General features: G+C 38.5%; 1 protein-coding gene across 1 annotated transcript in view; it reads left to right on the top strand.

Annotated features, from left to right (window-relative positions):
- LOC132686173 (uncharacterized) overlaps positions 1-18,857 on the top strand; it is a 95,071-nt gene extending 76,214 nt beyond the window's left edge. Inside the window, exon 14 of the transcript XR_014136424.1 lies at positions 17,901-18,857. The gene's annotated coding sequence lies outside the window, so the exon portion shown is untranslated. The remainder of the gene's footprint in view (positions 1-17,900) is intronic.
- The last annotated feature ends 340 nt before the right edge of the window (positions 18,858-19,197 follow it).

Below are 19,197 nucleotides of genomic sequence, written 5' to 3'. Positions count from 1 at the left end.
AATTGGTTGCCTTGTCATTGGGTTGAAGACATTCTTTAAATACTCTGGATAGTGATCCTTTGTCACACATATGTGTTGTGAATATTTTCTTCTATGTCCTGCCTTTTCATTTTTGTAATGGTGGCTTTTGAAGAGCAGTTTTTATTTTGTTGAAGGCCAATTTACCATATTTTTCTTTCATGGTTCATGCTTTTTGTATACTCTCTAAGAAATCTTTGCCTATCCTAAGGTTACAAAAATTTTCCTCCATGTTTCCTTCTAGAAGTTTTATAGTTTTAGCTTTTACATTTAAGTCTATGATCCATATCAAGTTAGTTTTTGTTTGTTTGTTTGTTTGTTTGTTTTTGTATGATGTGAGGGAAGGGTTGAGGTTCATTCTTTCCTGTATGGAAATCCAACTGTTCTAGCAGCATTTGTTAAAACAATGATCTTTTCCCCATTGGATTCCCTTAACACTTCTGTCAAAAATGATTATTGACTCATACATGTGTAGATTTACTTCTGGACGCTCAATTCATTTCCACTGATTTATATGTCTATCATTTTACTCATACCACAGAGTCTTGATTACTGTAGCTTTATAGTAAGTCTTGAAATCAGGTAGTGTCAGTTTTCCAAGTTCATTCTTTTTCAAAATTGTTTTCGATATTCTAGGTACTTTGAACTTCCCTAAAAATTTTAAAGTCAGCTTTTCAAGTTCTGCAAGAAAACCTGCTAACATTTTCACTGAAATCCAAATCTGAATCTATAGATCATTTTAGGGAGAATTAACATGTTAAAAATATAAAGTATTCCAGTCCATGAACATGGTATAGCTCTCCAATTATTTAGGTCTACTTTAATTTATCCAACAATGTTTTGTACTTTTTAGTGTACAGGTTTTGCACATATTTGGTTTAATTTTTCCCCAAATTTTTCACATTTTTTGATGCTACTGCTAATGGTCTTTTCAAACAGCCAGATGTTTTAATCAAATTTTCTATATTTTATGTATTTTTTTATGCACTGGTTTCTGCTCTTATTTATATTACTTTGTTTTTCTTCTTAATTTGGGTTTAATTTGCTCTTTTCTCTAGTTTAAGATAGGAGCTTATATAATTTATTTTAGAACTTTCTTCTCCAACGTAAGTGTGAAAAGTTATGAATTTTCCAGTAAGCTCTGCTTTAGTTGCATGCCACATATTTTGATATTTGTGTTTGCATTGTCATTTAGTTTAAAATATTAAATTTTTTTCTTTTTTAATTTATTTTTTATTAAATTGAGAGAGAGAGAGAGAGGGAGAGGGAGAGAGCATGTGCAAGCAGGGGCAGGACAGAGAGAGAGAGAGAGAGAGAGAGAGAGAGAGAGAGAGAGAGAATCCCAAGCAGGCTCCACACTGTAAGTGCAGAGCCTGACGTGGGGCTTGATCTCATGAACCATGACATGAGATTATGACCTGAGCCAAAATCAGAGTTGGATGCTTAACTGACTGAGCCACTCAGGTGCCCTGAGATATTTAAATTCTTTTCTTATGATTTTTTATTTTAGCTATGGATTATTTAGAAGAATTTTGTTTAATTTGAATATACTTTAGAATTTACCAAATAATTTTCTGTTGTTGATTTCTTCATTCTGTGTGGTCAGTTCTCTGAGTACATGTTGCTGAATAGAGTGGAGTGTTCTATAAATGTCAATTAACTGAAGTTGATTAAGTGTTGTTTCAATCTTATGTATTTTTGTTGACTTTTTAGTCTACTTGTTCTATCAATTACTGAGAGAGGCATGTTTAAGTCTCCAACTATAATTACGTGTTTATTTTTCCTTTCATTTCAATGTATTTTGCTTTCTCTATTATAAAGCCCTGTTGTTAGGTGCATATCATTTAGGATTATTATGTCTTTGAGAAATTGAGTCTTTTATCATTATGCAATGTATCTTTTTATCCTTGGTTATTTTTTTTGTTGTTGTAGTATTAAAATAGGCATCCCAGTTTTCTTCTGGTTAGTGTTTCCATCATATACCTTTTAAATATCTTTTTAGATTTAGCTTAATCTTTGATTTTATATTTAATGCTGGTTTCTTCTGTTGGGGTATGGTTTTTAAAATTTTTTATTTTCTTAACTAATTTTGAGATAGAAAATGTGAATTAACCAAGGGCAAAGAGAGAGAGAGAAAGAGAGAGAGAGAGAGAGAGAGAGAATCCCATGAGGTGCAGAGAGAGGGGAGAGAGTGCAGAGCCTGGAGCAGGGCTCAAGCTCACCCAAAGTGGTACTTGAGCTCACCCCTAGTGGGGCTCACCTATGCGGAGCTCACCCTATGCGGGATCGAACTCATGAACCATGAGATCATCACCTGAGCCAAAGTCGGATGCTTAACAGATTGAGCTACCCAGGCACCCCTGGAATATGCTTTTTTATTCAGTCTGACATCTCTCTGACTTTTAATTAGACTATGTATTTTTAAAAAAAATAATTGGACTATGTATATTTAGGTCATTTGCATTTAATGTAATTTTTGATATAGCTGGGTTTAAATCTAAATCTATTTGTTTTCTCATTCAATTTTTTAAATCTGTTCTTTGTTCATATTTTCCTCTTTCTCTACCTTGTTTTTGGATTGGGTATTTTGTAGTATTCTTTTTTCTTTTCACTTTTGGCTTACTAGCTATACCTCTTTGTGTGTGTGTTTGTGTGTGTGTGTGTGTGTGTGTGTGTGGTGGGGAAGGTGTTTGCTCTAGGATTTATACTATACATTTTAACTTAACATAGTCTACCTTTAAATAATATTGTGCCACTTATTACATAATACAAGAACTTTGTTTTTAAATTTTTTTGTTTAATTTTGAGAGAGAGAGAGACAGAGAGAGAGAGACAGAGAGTGAACAGGGGAGGGACAGATAGAGAGGGAGATACAGAATTTGAAGCAGTCTCCAGGCTCTGAGTTGTCAGCACAGACCGGATGAGGGGCTCCAACTCACGGACCCTGAGATCATGATCTGAGCTGAAGTCAGATGCTTAACTGACGGAGCTACCCAGGTGCCCCGTAATACAAGAACTTTAAAATAATATACTTCTGTATTTCCTTTTTCTGTCCACTGTGTTATTATAGTATACATTTTACTTCCACAAGTGTTATAGACTCCACAATACATTGTGTAGTTCTTTTAAACAGTTATTTTTTAAAAAGTTAAAGTATGACAAAAAAAGATTTTTACATTTATTCTTATACTTATTATTTTAACTTTCTTCATTTCCTTTGGATAACTCTAAGTTTCCATCTGGCATTATTTTCCTTCTTCCTAAATAATTGGATTTACATTGTCTTGGATTGAAGATCTTCTGGCAACAAATTTTCTCAGCCTTTGTCTGAAAAATACTTATTTTGATTTCATTTTTAATTTAACTTTGATATTTTCACTGGATTTAAAATTCTAGGTTGACAGATTTTTTTCCTGCCTTTTAACACCTTAAAGATATCATTTTATTGTCCTCTGTCTTGTTTCTGATTGTTTCTGATAAGAAGTTTACATAATGTTACCTCTATTCCCCTGTATGATAAGTCTTTTTTTTCCTCTCTGGATTTTTAAAAAGATTATCCTTGTCATGGTTTTGAGAAATTTGAGTTTTTCTGTGTGTTTAAATTTTTTTTTTTTTTAACGTTTATTTATTTTTGAGAGACAGAGACAGCATGAGTGGAGGAAGGGCAGAGAGGGAGACAGAATCTGAAGCAGGCTCCTGGCTCTAAGCTGTCAGTGCAGATCTGGCCTGATGCTGGGCTCGAACACATGAACCATAAGATCATGACCTGAGCTGTGGTTGGACATTTAACCGGCTAAGCCACCAGGTGCCCCTAGATTTCTTAAAGTATATGCTTAGACACTTTGTTCAGTAATTTTGATTTGTGAATTTATTATAATTTCTATCAAATTTGGGAAAATTTCAGCCATAAAGTCTTTAAATTTGATTTTGTTCTCCTCTCCTCTTTTCTGGAGCTCCAAGTACACATATGCTAAAGAGTTCAATATTGTTCTACTAGTTATTGAGATGTTAGTATTTTGTTTTAGCCTTTTTCTCTTCTTACCCTCTGTACTTCATTAGGATAGTTACTACTGTTATGTCTTCCAAGTTTATTGATCTTTTTTTCTGCAGTGTTTAATCTATTCTTCTCATTCAATGAGATTTTCATTTCAAATAATGAATTTTAATCTCTAGATGATCTATGTTGTTTTTGTTTCTATTTTCTGTTTCTCTTTTCATATGTTCACATTTTCTTTTAAGTACTTATACATAGTTATGACATTTATAATTGTTGTTTTATGTCTTTGAAAATTCCCTATCAAATCTATCATTTCTAAATCTATGCCTATTGACTGACTTTCCTTGTGGTTTTGAGTCACATTTTGCATATCTAATAATTATTTTTATTGGAAAATGAACATTGTGAATTTTCTTTGTTGGGTACTTGATTTTATTACCTTCCTTTAAAGCATGATTAGTTTTGTTTTGGCAGACAGTTAAGTTACTTGGAAATCAGATTGGTCCTCTTGAGGTTTATTTTATTTTATTTTATTTATTTTATTTTTAATTTTATTTACTGAGAGAGAGAGAGAGAGAGAGAGAGAATATCCTAAGCAGGCTCCGCAGTTTCCATATCTAATAATTATTTTTATTGGAAAATGAACATTGTGAATTTTCTTTGTTGGGTACTTGATTTTATTACCTTCCTTTAAAGCATGATTAGTTTTGTTTTGGCAGACAGTTAAGTTACTTGGAAATCAGATTGGTCCTCTTGAGGTTTATTTTATTTTATTTATTTTATTTTTAATTTTATTTACTGAGAGAGAGAGAGAGAGAGAGAGAGAGAATATCCCAAGCAGGCTCCGCAGTTTCAATGCAGAGTCCAATGTGTGGCTTGAACTCACGAACTGTGAGATCATGACCTGGGCTGAAATCAGGAATCGGACGCTTAACTGACTGAGCCACCCAGGCACCCCTTGAGGTTTATTTTAATTTTTTTTTCAGGGCAAGTCTTGAGGATACCTTAGCGTTCCAGTATACTAGGGCTTCTTTGCTACATTACTAAACCATGACTCTTCTGATGACTCCTCTGAATGCTTAATGAATTCAGTGAGGTCTACCTAGTCTGGTTGATAAAAATTTAAATGATTTTTCAGATCTGTTTGGGCTCTGAGAATTTCTTGACTTACAGCATTCTGCTAAATCTTTCATAGCATCATGGAGCTTCACCCTATGCATGTACAAATATTATTCAGGCAATGACTTGAGGGAGACACTATGTGGATTTCTGAAGCTCTTTCTTCATATAGCTTCAGCATTTTCACATAGCTTCATATTTTTAGTGTTCTGCCTACCTTGGGCTTCTCAGACCTCAGATTTGGCAAGGCTTTGTTTGGATTACTCCTCCTTGCAACTACAGTTTGGAAGTTGCATCCAGGTGAACAGTGAGGGCAAACACATAAAGATTTAATTTATTTCCCTTTTCTAAGGGAACATAATCTTGCATAGCTTGTAGTCCAATGTCTGAAAATAGCTGCTTAATATGTTTTGTCTATATTTTCATTTAAGTCAGTTATGCAATTTCCATAGCAGTTACTTATTCATAGGTGTAAGAAGTCTAGAACAGTATTTATCACTGTGTGTGTTTGAGTTTGTGTGATCAGTTATATGTATATATTGTGTGCCTTCATATGGTTAATATGCCTCACAGACATTGCCTTAGTTGGCTTGGGCAGCCATAACAAAATATCATAGACTGGTGCTTAAGCAATAAAACTTTATTTTCTCATAGGTCTAGAGGCTAGAAATTTAATATCAGGGTGTTATCATGGTGGGGTTCTATTGAGAGTTCTCTTCTTGGCTTGAAGATGGCTGCCTTTTCACTAGGTCCTCACCTGAAAGGGGTAGAGGGGGAGTGTATGTGCTAGCTCTCTCGTGTCTTTTCTCGTAAGGGCACTAATCTCATCAAGAGGGTCCTACCCTCACAATGTCATCTAAATGTAATTACCTCCCAAAGGTTTCATTTCCAAATACCATCACATCGGGGCAGGGGTGGGGGGGATAGAGTGTCAACATATGAATTTGAGGGGGGATACAATTCAGTCCTTAGCACACATTTTTCAGAAATATCTCTCATTACTCACAGGAATTATTTTTCAACTTATGTGGTAGCCACTCTTCTAATATGTATTTTAGAATCTAAATGACAAAACTCCCACCTTATATTCTATTAGTGCTACACAGTTTGAGAATTACTGCAGGCAATAGGGAACTCTTACATACAGATTTTTGAGCAGGGACTTGACCAAATGAAATGATGATATAGGTGTTTTTTTATAGTGTAAAGTTTTTAATTAGCTTCTGATTAGCTGTAAGATTTTTTTTTTTAAATATTTATTGTCAAGTTAGCTAACATACAGCGTATACAGTGTGCTTTTGGTTTCAGGGGTAGATTCCTATGATCCATTGCTTACATACAACACCCAGTGCTCATCCCAACAAGTGCTTTCCTCAATGCTCATCATCCATTTTCCCCTCTCCCCCCCCCCCCCCCCCCCACCAACTCTCAATTTGTTCTCTGTATTTAAGAGTCTCTTATGGTTTGTCTCCATCTCTTTTTGAAACTATTTTTTCCCCTTCCCTTCCCCCGTGGTCTTCTGTTAAGTTTCTCAATTTCCACATATGAGTGAAAACATATGATATCTGTATTTCTCTAACTTATTTCACTTAATGTAATACCCTCCAGTTCCATCCACGTTGTTGCAAATGGCAGGATTTCATTCTTTCTCATTACCAAGTAGTATTCCATTGTATATATAAACCACATCTTCTTTATCCATTCATCAGTTGATGGACATTTGGGCTCTTTCCATAATTGGGCTATAGTTGAAAGTGATGCTATAAACATTGGGGTACATGTGCCCCTATGATATAGGTGTTTGAGGTAAGGGGGACTAAATGTGGGAGGGTGACAGTGACAGCAGGTTATTTAATGATCATTATGATAACCAACTGAGGAGTTCTCTCAGGGTTCAGGTTCAGCAGAATTTGTCACTAGTCATTTTCTTAGCTGGTTGTACCCAAGCTTATCATTATCCTCAGCAACCAAAGCCTCAAACAGCTCCAGCACTGAGGAAATCTTCAGACTCATATGCTGAAATGCATTATCCATTCATGTATTCATCCAGAGTATATTTTATTTAATTGTTGTATCTGGCATTTCTAAGGAATATAAAATAAAGACTACTGCTCTTGCCCTTAAGAGGCTTATGGACTCTTTAGGGAGGCAAGATAAATATATTAGTTAAAATATAACCTAATAGTTTGCTATTTTGGTAATATTTTACTGCTTTTATTTTTTAAAGTTCATTTATTTTAAGAGAGGAGAGTACAAGCAAGCAGGGGAGGGGCAAAGAGAGGGAGAGAGAGAATCCCCAGCAGGTTCTATGCTGACAGTGCAGAGCTCAATGTGGGGCTTGATCTAAGGAACTGTGAGATCATGACCTGAGCTGAAATCAGGAGTCAGACACTCAATCGACTGAGCCACCCGAGCACCCCAGTACCTTACTGCTTTTAAAGTGAATTCTCATACCGTCTTTGGTCAAAAAGATAACCAATATACGGTCTTACAGACTGTCCATAAGCCATTGGGAAAGAAAAAGAATAGTCAGTGTGGGATGATATTAGCCAGAAAAGACTTTTCAGGAGAGATTTTTGAGTGTTTTCTTGAAAGATATGCTGAAGAAAAGGTGGAAGATCCTTTGGGCTACTAGAATCTCCTGGCAAATATCATAGGTGTTCAGGCTGACCCAGGCAGGGTAGAATTTGGACTTGAGGAGATATGACTGGTTAAAAGGAGGACCCCAGATAGTAGAAACCTTGAAGTCGAGGCTGAGGCATGTGGACTTGATGCAATAATTGAAGAGAGAACTGTGGGAGGCTCTTCTGTAATAAAGTGATGGAAGTTTTTGCCCTATGTTTTCTGTTTCCTTCTTTTTCTTCCACTTTCATGTAAGCCTATTTTTAAATTCACTTTTAACATGAATAAGGTTTTAAAATAAGTTTTATCCTTGCATTTTATTTTTTAAACCAGCCATAAATAGTTCTTCACCACAAAAATCTGTAATAAAATTTTAGGACCATAACCATTGAATTAATGTGTTAAACTAGTAACTGACTATCTTTTCTCTCACAGACATAATGCTAGACACTGAGAGGGGTACAAAGCTTCAGCATTTGTTTATTCACTCATTTAGTCTATCTATATCTTACGGTGGTTAAGAAGCATTGTCTATGTCTTCAGTGTCTTACAGTCTAGTGGTCAGAAGGGACTGAAACAAATGGCTGGTTGAATGCAGGTCACTTTCTTCTCCTTGAGTTGTCACTCATTCATCCCTCAGGGCCTCTCTCTAGGGCTTTCTGATTGGCTTATGGACATGGGAAGGGAGGGCTTTCAATGGAAATCAGGAACAGTTTTGGGGTCTTGTAGGGCTGCTGAAGCCTCTATTCTCCTATCATAGAACTCCATGTTGACATATTTCCATGGAGATTTCTTGGTCATGCACGGTGTTTCTTTTCCTGGATTGTTGAGATTGTCATCTGAATCTATAATTGAGGCTCATGTAGAAAGGATGGAAAGAACATGAAAGATGTCACTTTCTTACATAGTTTTAGGGATAATGTCTAACTGTGTGAGGGAGGCATATTAAGTGAAAATCAATTATTTCACCAGCAGGTGGGAAGTACTTGCAGCTAAAGGATTTTAGTCTACAGTAAGCATATGCCATGCCATGTGACTACAACTTAGAGTCAAATGCAGTTTTAGATTGTATTCGTAAAAGTATAGCATGCAAGATATTTAAAACAAAGAGTTTTGTTTTACTTTACATTGGCCAGTTTAAGTCTAAGGTGTTTTATTCATTTGTAGGTGTCTGGTTTTAAGAGAAATATAGTAAACTGATTGATTGAAGCATTAAGGAATCAAATGTGAAAGTGAAAGGTTTTAAACCAAATGCTATCTGGAATGGTTAAAGGAGGCCTATGTGTTGTTCTTGCAGAAGAAAGGACTAAAGCCACTTGAGAACCTTCATATTTCTAGCAGGCTGTCTCATGAACCAGTAATTAAGCTGGATCTGGGTAGATATGACAGATGGCATTAGGAGTAACTCATGGAAGTATCAGGGGAACACAAGTTAGGTAGGGGAACACAATCAAAACTGTTCTTGGATGGACTAGTTTGTCCATTGGGGTAGTAAGTGCCTCATCACTGGATAGATTTGATGAACATCTGGGGAAAATGTGGAAGGCTCCAATATTGTTTGATTCCATGATTTTGTACCATATGATGAGTCCTGTCACACTTCAGTGCCCTCTGGGTAATGATATGTAGATCTCATAGGAACCAGAGGAACTTGGATGAGTGGATACAGAAGATTACTGCCAGAGGCCCCAATTCTGAGTCATTTGAGCTACCCTTAGAGGCAGGCTAGAGAGAGGAAAAGAAAAAATTCCAAGAGGAAAAACACCTTCTGTTGCTCTTGGCAAACATTTGGAACAGCACCACCAGCCTTATGCAGCCCTACAGGGAGGAGGATGGCCCTTGGTGCATTGGCCCCTCTATCTGTCTGTATTTCCCAGGGCAGGAGGCTGTTCTTAGACAATCCCTACTCTATATCTGGGAGGTAATTAGGCCCTGGGGTGGTGGGTGAGTGAGTGGAGGTCTGTTGTCAGCAATAGGAGACAGAGGTTACACCAGCTCTGAAGCTGTGTCTGGTATTTCCTCGCAGCAGGATTGTCTCAGTTGTTCTTTCTCCTTTTGGCTTGTGGGGGCTTTCTTGATCTCTAGAATGTATGAGACTCATCACCAGTACATGTGAGTATTCTAGAGTTTGCTGCTGATGTCTTCCCACACTCAGTATTAATGCAACCCTCGTTTACTGCCTTTGGTGGTTTTTTTCCACATGTACTTGTCTTCTATCTCCAATAACCTGTAAAAATTCTGAGGTAAGGATTGGCTTATACTTTTTTAAATTAAGTTTTTAAAAATCTCCTTTCTTTTTTTAAAGTTTTGATTTTAATTCTAATTCTAATGTAGTTAACATACATTGTTATATAAGTTTCAGATGTACAATATAGTGATTCAGCAATTCTATATATCAGCCTATGATCATCACAGCAAGTGTACTCCTTAATTCCTATCACCTATTTAACACATCCATGCCCCTACCTCCCCTTTGGTAGCCATCAGTTTGTTCTCTATAGTAAAACTCTGTCTGGATTTCTCTTTCTCTCTTTCCCTTTTTGCTCATTTGTTTTGTTTATTAAATTCCATGTATAAGTGAAATCATATGGTATTTGTGTCTCTCTGACTGACTTATTTCACTTAGCATTATATTCTCTAGCTCCATTCATGTTATTGCAAATGGCAATATTTCATTCTTTTAGTGACTAAATAATATTCCTTTGTGTGTGTGTGTGTGTGTGTGTGTGTGTGTGTATACATATATACATACATTTACCTATAAACGGACATTTGAGCTGCTTCCATAGTTTGGCTATTGTAAATAATGCTGCAATAAACATGGGGGTACATGCATCCCTTTAATTTAGTTTTTGTATTTTTTTTTCACATAAATACCCAGTAGTGTAATTACTGGATCATAAGATAGTCCTATATTTAGCTTTAAAAAAAAGTTTATTTATTTTGAGAGAGAGAGAGAGAGAGAGAGAGAGAGAGCAAGTGTGGAAGCAAGCAGGGGAGGGACAGAGAGAGAGGGGGAGAGAGAATCCCTAGGAGGCTGCACACTGTCAGTGCAGAGCCCAACACGGGGCTCGATCCCACAAGCTGTAAGATCATGACTTGAGCTGAGATCAAGAGTTGGACAGTTAAGTGACTGAGCCACCCACTTGCCCCATTTTAACTTTTTCAGGAATCTCCATACTGTTTTCCAGAGTGGCTGCACCAGTTTGCATTCCCACTAAGAGTACACAGAGTTCCTTTTTCTCCACATCCTTGCCAACACTTGTTTCTTGGTTTTGATTTTAGGGATTGGCTTATACTTTTGTGTGTCCTCCAGAACACCTATCTCAGTCCTCTTGCATAATAAATGTGCTTATTCAAGTATCAAGGATAAATGCCAATTTGTCAAAGTAGATCTTTTTGTGGAGGGGATGATGTTGGCTAGTTTTTATGTAGAGAAGTTATGGACTCCTCACAATGAACATGAATCATTGAACACAAGAACTTTAAAAAAAACTCTTCAGTTGTTCAGACTGGCTTATAGGGTAGGTATTGAACAGCTGGAGGTCTTTCCTTGTCCAGCATTTGGGGATCATCTTTGAGGTGTGTTTGAGTCTGTTACAGTGAGTTTTAGGGATTGTGCTTCTGATGACGTGAGTTTACTCCAAGTCAATAATATACTACCTGCTCCCCATGATTTGGGCTGTTACTCCTCCTAGCAGAACAAATAGAAAGTTCTTCAAGAAGCCACGCATACCTATTAGGTCCCTAAGTGTCCAAGAGGAAGAGAAGCCAGGAGGAGGGCTGCTAGAGTCATTACCAAGTGCAGTGTATGCGTGGGTTGCAGTGTAATGGTGACCTTGCACACCACATCTTTTTGGCCCTTTTATTTTTCCCTCTGAGGAAGGTTTTGGGGAAAGGAGAGGCAGCCTTGTACCCTTTAAAGGAGAGTCTTTTCAGGCAAAAGCAAGATATTGCAAAGAAGCTTGTTTTTACTGCCTGGCTGCAGAGGTTCATTTACGGGGAAACCAAGGAAACCACCTTTGAAAGGCTGCATGTGGACCAAATAATAGAATCTGAAGCCGTGTTGTTGTATTTTAAAAATAACAAAACTTGGCAGGTAATGGGAACACACCATGATTTAATTGCTTTGGGTATTAATTAAAAAAGGTAGAACAGGCTGTCAGGCAAGGATTCTCATGACTGTAGGAGTATTTGAATACTATCTTTGTGTGCATGTGTGCGTGTGTGTGTGTATGTCCATCCTATAAATCATCACAAAAACTGGAGAAGATGAAGAAACATGGAAAATTGATTTTACTGTCCAAACATACACTGTTGTCTGTAATAAGGTACCCCATGTCCCTGTGGGTCAGTGCTGGGCAGCACATACATTCAGCCTTATTTTTTCTTTTCTTGCTTCAGTGTCTTCATCCCTATTGTACAATTACCTTCCCTTGTGTCACTCAAACTATTTTTCCTCCTTGATATTTAACAACGGTGAAACACCAAACCATTGTCTGTCCCATTCTTTGAAACCATTCCTGACAGACCTAACCTACCTGGCTGGGTATTTGATCCTGTCTTCAGCCAGCCCTTGTATTCACCTAATCAGAATGGTTACTCATCTCTGGGAAACTTGCAAACTTTATGGCAAAAGCTAAGCTAATGAAGAAATGTCCTGTTGCCCTCAGTTCTATCTCTGTCAGGAGTGCTGAGCAGCCTTGGCTTATTTTTCCTCTGTTTTTCAGATGAGAGGAAATTAAAAAAAAAAAGGCCATTGCTGTTCTTAACTAGCTGTGACCTTGAGAAAGTCATTTCTCAGTGTCATAATTTCTCATCTTTGAAATGAAGGGATGGATAGGATTATCTCTAAAGGTTCTTTTGGCTCTACCATCTGTGATTCTCCTCCAGCTTAGCATTCTCTGCCCATCCTCCATACCACACGGCACCATGGGTGAGCAATAGACAAGAAATGGTTGTATTTCAAGGGAGGGAGAGGTCAGCCCAAGGAAGTGAAATGGCATTTGCAAAGTCCTGAGAAGCTGAGCTCTGCAGCACTGAAGAAATAATACGTTAATTCACTGAAATTTCCCAGTACAACGCCCTAAGCATTTTTGAGGAAAGAAGCTGTATGAATCTAATATGTAAGTGATTCTTTCATTCTAATTCATATACTTTCTACAGGTTGCAAGGAGGTCTCACTGGTATTCAAACTTGGAGTGTAGATTTTTTCACACTCTTGGTTTTTGTGTTTTTCAAGGCCCATTTTGACTGAGCTGCAACAAGAAGGAGCAAGTGAGGGCCAGAGCTGATGTAGAGAGGTGGGCTATGGGGCCATGGGTGGGACAATAGCCTGGCCTTGAACACAGGCTGAAGATGGATGGAGCCTGTTTCCTTCACTAGGCACCAGAGTTGTCTGAGGGGCATAGTATTCCTCAGCATCTCTCCTAACAATTCAGAAGCCTGAAAAGCTGAAGGAAACTTCACGTAAGCCCAGTTAGGCCATGACTAAATACATGGTACTGTATGACATGGGACACATGACTGGGGAAACAAAGAATACTAAGCACCTTTAACCTGGAAAGAGGAAGACTTGGGGATGGCATTGGAACACATTCCAACATTTCAAGGACTATCATGTGGAAGAATTAGACTTGTTTTTGTGCTTTCACAGCACATTGTTGATGGACATTAGATACTGGTTCAATGTCAATAAAAATGTTCTGATGGTGTGTCAGAAACTGAATAAGAATATTTGACACCTTTATAGTGTTTTACATCTGCAAAAGTGCTTTTCCTATCTAATTTAATAGGACTGTGATGTAGGTAGAATGATTATTATTATTATTATGATTCCTAACTTCACAGCACTATAGGTAGATAGAACTAAAGTTATTATTAGGATTATCATTATTATCACCAATACCATTGTTTTACTTTATTTTTTATTTTTTTAAGTTTATTTATTTATTTTAAGAGAGAGAGAGAGAGAGAGAGAGAGAACATGTGTGCACATGAGTTGGGGAGGGGCAGAGAGAGAGGGAGAGAGAAAGAATCCCAAGCAGGCTCCACACTGAACACAAAGTCCAATGTGGATCTTGATCTTACAAACAGTGAGATCATGACCTAAGCCCTGACCAAGAGCTGGTCACTTAACCAACTGAGCCACTCAGGCACTCCCAATACAACTGTTTTAGATCAGATACAAAAACAGAGACATAGTAAATAACTTCTTTAAAAACATGAAACTATTAAGTGGGTAAGTCTAAACCTATGTCGTAAGCTTTTTATTAAATTTACACACTCCTCAAACTACAAAATAAGTGAAGAAACAAGATGCATGCTTTCAAATCTTTTATAATGGTCAGTCAGACCAGACCATGCTCTTGTTTAAACCCTTCCTGAATTTCTTTTCTGGTATATTAACTTCTGATTGCTAACTCCAAGGTCTCTCTGTCATTCTCATGGGCCTAGAATGGTCTTTTCCTAACCTTGGCTGTGTTCATCTGGGAAGCATCAGCAGGTGGGACTGGAACCTGGGGCACTAAGTGGCTAATTCAGGGTCTAATTTGTGGGGCCCCACAGAGCAGCTGAGTGCATCCCAGGGTGCACAGCTGGTTTCTCATAGTGCTGCTATTATAGTATTATTGGAAATGGCAAATGGGCATCAAGAAGTGGAGCCTCTTTGCGTAAGCTATAAGGAAAACTCAGCAGCAATAGTCCATACCCTTGGTAATTTTTGGCCTCAGGAAAGAGGAAAGGAATGGACAGTGGAGGGTGATACTGAACTCATTTTAGCTCATTTTAGTGAGGAGAAAACAATCCTAGGTTTTTTTGTTCTTTGTTTTTAGATTTCCGGGGAATAATTCTTTATTTTGCCCCAGTTCTTAGCCAATTTCTGAAGTTTTTCATTTTGCCAAACCCAAATATCTCTTGCTGACATTTAGTGAGTTGGTAACATTTACTGAGCACTTGCTATATGGAGTGTGGATAGGGAAATGCAGAAAAACATAGGTACATGCTCCCTGGACTCAATTTACCAAAAGAACAAAGAATTACAATAGTTGGCATTCTGATGGAAGTGTCAAAAATGCACAAAAAGAGCCATAAAAACTGGGGCACACATTCATTTGCTATACAATAATGTTTTTTTATTTTTATTTTTTATTTTTGAGAGAGAGAGAGAGAGAGAGAGAGAGAAGGGGAAAGGCAGAGGAAGAGACAGAGATAATCTTAATCAGGCTCCATGCTTAGCACAGAGCCTGATGTGAGGCTTGATCCCACAACCCTGGGATCAAGATCTGAGCTGAAATCAAGAGTGGGGTGTTCAACCGACTGAGCTACTCAGGTGCCCCTATTTTTAAAAAATTATATATTTTTAAATGTCAAGAGCATGTGAGAGGCTAGATAGGAGTAGGTTTGGAAAAAAAAGGCCAAGGACAGCCTTCCATCTCTTGGGTTTTTTCTTCTTTTTAAACTCTCTGTCCCCACTGCTAGTTGGCATAGTCTAGCTCTCTCCTCCCTTGTTTCTTACATCATCTTGCGATTGTTATGTTCTGAGAGCCTGTCAGTCCAAAGTTTTTTCTATTTCTCTCAGCTGGCCTAGGGGCCTGAAGGCAAGCAGGTCACCTTGCAGCCCCCTCCCCCCCCCCCCCCCCCAAATGCACAGAGGCATGAGATGGTTTTGCAGAGAAGCTGTTTGGACATCTGATCCAGATACGAAGAGCTGCAGGCCAGTTGCCTGTGGTGAGGGCTGGTGATGTGAAAGCGTGACTGGGAAGGACTGTAGTCAGGGAAGGCACCTTGGCAGAGATGGACTATCAGCCACATTCTGAAGTTAGGGAATGTCTGGCTTAGGGAGACAGGGGGATAGAGACAGAACCTTGGAGAGAGCAGGATGGAGCCAAACTTGAGCATGAGAAGGAAGAAGGCCAAAGGTGTTATAGTGAAGATCATAATAATTCAGATATTTAGAATTTGAGTCCCTGTTCCTATCCCCAGACTCTTTTCTTGTCCCTCACAATCAGAATACCCTGACATCTTTTTATTGTACTGCTCTTAGGGGCAGATGGATGGAGGTGGGAAAAAGAAGTCCATTGGATTTCTGATTGATTCTTCTGAACTTGCCTAGTAAAAACAATAATCTTAAAAGCTGAGGCTTTACATTTTTGTTTAAATCTCAAATTCTTGGCTTTAAATATCAAGAGCCAAAGTCTAGAGAGCTGAAATTTTTGAAGGTAGGATGACACAATTTATTCCCTACTCAAAAGGAGATAAAAATGTGACCAGTTGGGGGAAGGATAACCAAAACAGACAATGCTGGAACTTTGGAGTTTCTGTGAAGAAGTTCACATCCCTATACTCTGGGCTGAATTATGGGAGTGGGTAGGACTGGGTAACTGAAATTGTAAATGGACTGAAAGGAGCTCCAACAGTAATAGACACCTGTGTGCCTCTCTCCCTGGACTGTGGCCCAAAGCCCAAGTTATACCTGTTCCCTACAGGGCCCTGGGCTGTAGAGTAGTGATGGTTGGGGAAAGTCTAATTAGCAGATCTGAGGACAGCTTCATGGAATACCACACAATCCTATGCTCTCCAAAGTGGTAGCAGCAGAGGGCATCCAAAGAGTTTCCATGATGCCCACAATGACAGCAAAAGTGACTGGGAATAAGCTGGTAGATTCTAAGGAGACTGGGCTTGGATTCTGCAAAGAAGATGCAGGATGCATGTACCTCTTGGTAAGATGCTATAGCAGGATGATGAATGGTGAGGACCAGAGGAAATAAGGTATGCCTCACTGGAGGCAGCCAGGACAGGGGACAGCTCAAAGATCAGATGTCTTTCCCCAGAATCCAGGAAAATGCCTGACCTTTACCAAAATAGAAACAAATTTATAAACTTATAAATTTATAAATTTATTTATTTATTTATTTTAATGTTTATTTATTTTTGAGAGAGAGACAGTGTGAGCTGGGGAGGGGCAAAGAGAGAGGGAGACACAGAATCTGAAGCAGGCTTCAGGCTCTGAGCTGTCAGCACACAGCCTGATGTAGGGCTTGAACCCACGAACTGTGAAATCATGACCTGAAGTGAGACGCTTAACAGACTGAGCCATCCAGGCACCCCAGAAGTGTATTCTTTAAAAAATTTTTAAAGTCTATTTATTTAATTTTGGGAGAGAAAGAGAGCCCACAAGAGGGGGAGGGGCAGAAAGAGAGAGGGACAGAAGATCTGAAGTGGGCCCTGTGCTGAGAGAAGCAGGCTCTGTGCTGACAGCAGAGAGCTGGGTGCAGGACTTGAACTCATGAACCATGAGTTGAAGTTGGAAGCTTAACCAAATGAGCCACCAGGTGCCCCCAAAAATAGAAGTTTAGTACATTCCCAGCAGGAAGGAAAGAGAAGGGGTTGGAGGTGGGTGGGAGAGTGTATATCTCAAAGTAATCCTAATTAAATCCTAAAAAGGCTGAGTAATCTTGAATAAGAAAGATTAAGATTTCTGTGACAGAGAAAGAAATAAGAACTCCTGAGCTAAATTCTGTTATAGACAATAAAAATCTTTCTTTCTTTCTTTTTATTTTTTTTTCAACGTTTTTTTATTTATTTTTGGGACAGAGAGAGACAGAGCATGAACGGGGGAGGGTCAGAGAGAGAGGGAGACACAGAATCAGAAGCAGGCTCCAGGCTCCGAGCCATCAGCCCAGAGCCTGATGCGGGGCTCGAACGCACGGACCGCGAGATCGTGACCTGGCTGAAATCGGACGCTTAACCGACTGCGCCACCCAGGCGCCCCTCTTTCTTTCTTTAAATACACAATCATGGACTGCGAAAGAAAGAAAAAAAAGAAAGAAAGAAAAGAAAGAAAGAAAGAAAGAAAGAAAGAAAGAAAGAAAGAAAAGAAAGAAAAGAAAGAAAGAAAGAGAGAGAGGTGGTACTGTCCACTTCCATTAGAAGTGATGTGATATTTAATTGTCTTTGTGTAATATTAGTAGCCCTTAATGATCAGTACTCATATTTAATTCATTAGAACTTGCAAACTTAAGATATCCTAAAATTTCTCCCTTTCTTCCTTTCTTTCTTTCTTTCTTTCTTTCTTTCTTTCTTTCTTTCTTTCTTTCTTTCTTTCTTTCGCAGTCCATGATTGTGTATTTAACTTTCCACACAGGTTTGTCTAGATGGAGTGAAGATACCAAAATGGAGTAGGAGACAGATCAGAAACCTCCAGAGGGGAAGCTCAAGGCATATAGGAGCGAATTATGGTGAGAACTTGCCTAGTTTCCAAGAGGTGGATAGGAATGGGAGAAGGCATGCTAATGTTGCACAGAGAGGGCTACATGGGGACCCCAGTTAGTTTCCCTACACATTGATCTGTTCAGTTGAAAGCTCTTGTCATGCCCTCAAATAGCTCTTACCATGGAATCATTATGAACCCAAAGATGGCTTTGGCCTCTTGCCCACCCTCCCAGCAATGAACACACACAGCCTGTTGGTCAGTGTTGTGAGAGAGACTCCCATACTTGAGACCTGGACTCAGTGTGTGGGTTGTGCTTCTCCAGGCACTGCCTGTGACCAGATAACACCAGACCTAGACATTGGGCATCTGCTCCTGCTGGGTCTGCAGATGAAGATAGGACAGTAGAAGGTGAGATGTACCCTGCTCTGAATCAGAGTACAATGACAGGCAGATAAGCACATGTAAAATGAAACCATCAAACCCACTCCTACTTCTGATCACTGAGCAGCCACCTCAGAAATGTAATAGGAAAATTATTTGGAAGCTAGTTCTCTGGATCAAGACAGATTTGTATGAGGAGAATGGAGTTAGGGTGTCATCTCCTGGTTCTGTGGTCTCCCTGTATTTCCTTGGCCAACAACACTTTTAGCCTTTGCTTCTTCACTTCCTCTTTCTTTTGGTTTGCCTTTCATCCCCCAATGCTTGATCTCCAATTGGGGTTCTCTGAGTTTCAGTTTTGCATCCCAGTAAAAAATGGGATTCTCCCTCCAGAGGAGGACCTAGGTTTTTCTTTGTAATTTACTATATCTTTATAAAGTTCAGAGAACATCCTCAGATCCTAGACTGTTTATAACTTCTGAGTTTCACTTTCTCTCAGCAGGTTTTCTTATGGAGCAGGTTTGTTAGAATAGAATGAGCTGCTGATAGATAAGTGAAATATGCAGAAAGATTTCACATATTAACAGGATTGATTAATCCATGTGTAGACACCATGACATCAGGGTTCTGAGGGAACAGTATGAAGTTTGGAAAAGTTTTTATGGGGCTTAGCCTCTAATAGGTGATAATAGGACCCAGGAGGCTCTCAGATACACTAATTATAATTACAATGCTAATGAACATGTTACATATAACTTCCTGAATTACTTTTTGAATGGATAGCCATGATCTTTTATTTTTATACATGTATTTTATTTCTGTAATTTGGGGGAGAGGGCTTCAGGTTTAG

Source organism: Panthera onca, chromosome F1 (genome assembly GCF_046562875.1).
Source record: "Panthera onca isolate mPanOnc1 chromosome F1, mPanOnc1 haplotype 2, whole genome shotgun sequence".
Classification (NCBI taxonomy): Eukaryota; Metazoa; Chordata; class Mammalia; order Carnivora; family Felidae; genus Panthera; species Panthera onca.
This window is presented reverse-complemented; position numbering and strand designations above follow the sequence as displayed.